Raw genomic sequence first — 4,380 nt, forward strand, 5'->3', positions numbered from 1 at the left:
TAGATATCATGAGCCTGTTGGGACCTAACAAACGCCATGATAGGCTTCAGGGACTAAGGTAGGACTCACGGGAAAAGCTGAGTCATTGCCCAGTGAGGTCATCCCCGTGGATGCCAGGACTTGTCTAGTCAGCATACTCCCCGTAACCTGGTTTGAGTTGATCAGGACGTGAAACACATCCCCCTGCAGCCAATAGCCAATTAGTAAATACCAGGAAAATCCTGCAGCCAATAAAGATTAGCCAATTAGTAAATACTAGGAAACTCCTGCAGCCAATCAGCCCTTGCCAACTCTCTGTCTTTGTTCTAAAACCTATAAATACTGCTGTAAATCTGGGCTCAGGACTCTTGCTCCACTCCATTGCATTGGATGTGGTGGGAGCCCTAGCTTAAGCTAGAAACAAACCCTCTTCATGCTTTTGCATTGCTGTGGACGTCTTATTCTCTCAGTTTTGGGGACTTGGACTCTGGGCATAACAAGCCCCCTATCAGATTTTTTTAAATTATTGATTAATTTATTTTTAATGTGGTAAAATATGCATACCATAAAATTTACCACTTGGAAATGGTGTAGCATAAAATTAACCGTTTTTAAGAGCACAGTTCAGTGGCTTTAAGTACATTCCTGCTGTTGGTGCACCCGTCACCACCTGCATCTGCAAAAGTGTTGTTCATCTTGCAAAACTGTATCCGTTAAAAAACAACTCCCCATCCTCCATTCCTCCCAGGCCCTGGCAACCGCCTCTCCACTTCCTGTCGCTGTGAGTTTGGCTGCTCTGGGCGCCTGACATACGAGGACATACGAGGAATCGCACAGCGTTTGTCCTTTCGTGCCTGGCTCACTTCATTTAGGGCTTCCCTGGTGGCTCAGCTGGAGAAGAATCCACCTGCAATGCCGGAGGCCTGGGATTTGATCCCTGGGTTGAGAAGATCCCCTGGAGGAGGGCATGGCAACCCACTCTGGTATTCTGGCCTGGAGAATTCCATGGACTGTGTAGTCCATGGGGTCGCAGAGAGTCGGACACAACTGAGTGACTTTCACTTTCACCGTTTACTTCACTTACCATAATGTCCTCAAGGTTCATCTATGGTATAGTATGAGTATAATTTCCTTCCTTTATAAGGCTGAATAGCATTTGCTGTATGGATATACCACATTTTGTTTGTCCAGTTATTCCTCTGTGTCAGTTTTATTTATTCATTTACTCATTTACTTAACAAATTATACACCTAACACAGTAGCTGTGGATAAAACTGACAAAGAGTTTACACTGCCCTCAAAGCGTCTACATTCCTGTATGTTTAGAAACAAATACTAAGTAAAAAGCAAAAGATATGCCATATCAAACTACTATATATAAAATAAACAAGATCCTACTGTATAGCACAAGAAACTATATTCAATATTCTGTGATAAACCATAATGGAAAAGAATATGAAAAAATATATACATGTGTGTGTGTGTGTGTGCATGCTAAGTTGCTTCAGTCGTGTCTGACTCTTTGCAACCCTTTGGACTGAAGCCCACAAGACTCCTCCGTCCATGGGATTCTTCAGGAGAATACTGGACTGGGTTGCCATACCCTCCTCCAGGGGCTCTCCCCACCCAGGGGTCAAAACTGCGTCTCTTATGTCTCCTTCATTGGCATGTGGGTTCTTTACCACTAGTGCCAGCTGGTTAGTCACTCACAATCTTTGCAATCCCGTGGACTGTAGTGCTGCAGACTCCTCTGGCCATGGAATTCTCCAGGCCAGAATGCTGGAGTGGGTTTCCATTTCCTTCTCCAGGGGATCTTCTTGACTCAGGGATAACCCAGATCTTCTGCATTGTAGGCGGATTCTCTACCATCTGGGCCACCTGGGAAGCCAGGTATTTATACATATACATATATATATAAAACTGAATCCCCTTGCCGTACAGTAGAAACTAATACAACACTGCAGATCAACTATACTTAAAATGTAAAAATACAAATCAAAAATATATGGTGTATCAGATGGTGATAAGTGCTATGGTCAAAAATAGAGCAGAGAGAGGACAAAGGAAATGCTAGGCAGAGGGGGTGGTAATGTTAAATAAGTGAGGAGAGGCTGCCCTGAGAAGGAGAGTCTTTCAGCAAAGACCTAGATGGGATGAGAGTGGGAGCCATTTGGATATACTGGGGGAGAGCATTCCCAGAAAAAGAACCAGCTAGTGAAAGGCCCTGAGGTTGATGGGCCCACTGTGTTCAGAAACAGAGAGGGAGCCAGTGAGTTTGGAGCAAAGTGAAATATCAATAACCTCAGATGTGCAGATGACACCACCCTTTTGGCAGAAAGTGAAGAAGAACTAAAGAGCCTCTTGATGAAAGTGAAAGAGGAGAGTGAAAAAGTTGGCTTAAAGCTCAACATTCAGAAAGCTAAGACCATGGCATCCGGTCCCATCACTTCATGGCAAATAGATGGAGAAACAGTGGAAACAGTGACTGACTTTATTTTTCTGGGCCCCCAAATCACTGCAGATGGTGATAGCAGCCATGAAATTAAAAGACACTCCTTGGAAGGAGAGTTATGACCAACCTAGACAGCATATTAAAAAGCAGAGACATTACTTTGCCAACAAGGTCCATCTAGTCAAGGCTATGGTTTTTCCAGTGGTCATGTATGAATGTGAGAGTTGGACTATAAAGAAAGCTGAGCGCTGAAGAACTGATGCTTTTGAACTGTGGTGTTGGAGAAGACTCTTGAGAGTCCTTTGGACTGCAAGGAGATCCAACCAGTCCATCCTAAGGGAAATCAGTCCTGGGTGTTCTTTGGAAGGACTGATGTTGAAGCTGAAACGCCAATACTTTGGCCACCTGATGTGAAGAGGTGACTCATTTGAAAAGACCCTGATGCTGGGAAAGATTGAGGGCAGGAGGAGAAGGGGGCGACAGAGGATGAGATGGCTTGATGGCATCACCAACTCAATGGGCATGGGTTTGGGTAAACTCCGGGAGTTGGTGATGGACATGGAGGCCTGGCACGCTGCGGTTCATGGGGTCACAAAGAGTTGGACACAACTGAGTGACTGAACTGAACTGAGCAAGAGAGAGAGAGGGAGCTGAGGGAAGTGAGACTTTGCAAAGTGGCAAAAGGCCTTTCTCAAGGTCACAGCTAGTAGGTGGCTGGCCTGCCACTTAAGCAGGATTTGCTTGACTTCGGAGCTTGAGCTCCTAACCAGGGCATTGTTTGTCTCCACAGATGTGTTGCTGCTATTCAGTTGCTAAATCGTGTCTGGCTCTTTGCAATCCCGTGGACTGCAGCACACCAGGCTTCCCTGTCCTTCACTATCTTCCAGAGCCCATTGAGTCAGTGATGCTATCCAACCATCTCATCCTCTGTTGCCCCCTTCTCCTTCTGCCCTCAGTCTTTCCCAACGTCGGGGTCTTTTCCAGTGAGTCGGCTCTTCACATCAGGTGGCCAAAGTACTGGAGCTTCAGCTCCAGCATCAGTCCTTCCAATGAACATTCAGGGTTGATTTCCTTTAGGATTGACTGGTTTGATCCCCTTGCTGTCCAAGGGACTCTCAAGAGTCTTCTCTAGCACCATAATTCAAAAGTATCGCTTCTTCAGTACTCAGCCTTCTTTATGGTCCAGCTCTCACAACGATGCATGACCACTGGGAAAACCGTAGCTTCGACTAAACAGACCTTTGTCGGCAAAGCGATGTGTCTGATTTTTAATTCTCTGTCAGGTTTGTCGCGGCTTTCCTTCCAAGGAGCAAAAGCATCTTGTGATTTCATGGCTGCAGTCACCATCTGCAGTGACTTTGGAGCCCAAGAAAATAAAATCTGCCACTGTTTCCATTTTTTCCCCATCTATTTGCCATGAAGTGATGGGACTGGATGCCACTGATCTTCATTTTTGGAATGTTGAGTTTTAAGCCAGGTTTTTCACTCTCCTCTTCACCCTCCTCAAGAGGCTCTTTAATTCTTCGCTTTCTGCCATGAGGGTTATATCATCTGCATTTCTGAAGTGGTTGATATTTCTCCCGGCAATCTTGACTCCAGCTTGAGCGTCATTCAGCCTGGCATTTCACATGATGCACTCTGCATAGAAGTTAAATAAGCAGGGTGACTATATACAGCCTTGATGCATTACTTTCCCAATATGAACCAGTCCATTGTTGCATGTCTGGTTATAACTTGCTTCTAACCCACATACAGCTTTCTCAGGAGGCAGGTATGTTGGTCTGGTATTCCCACCTCTTTAAGAATTTCCTATAGTTTGTTGTGATCTAAGAAGTCAAAGGCTTTAGCATAGTCAATGAAACAGAAGTAGATGTTTGTTTGGAATTTCTTGCTTTTTCTGTGATCCAATGGATGTTGGCAATTTGATCTCTGGTTCCTCTGTCTTTTCT

This window comes from Oryx dammah, unplaced genomic scaffold (genome assembly GCF_014754425.2).
Source record: "Oryx dammah isolate SB20612 unplaced genomic scaffold, SCBI_Odam_1.1 HiC_scaffold_13, whole genome shotgun sequence".
NCBI lineage: Eukaryota > Metazoa > Chordata > Mammalia > Artiodactyla > Bovidae > Oryx > Oryx dammah.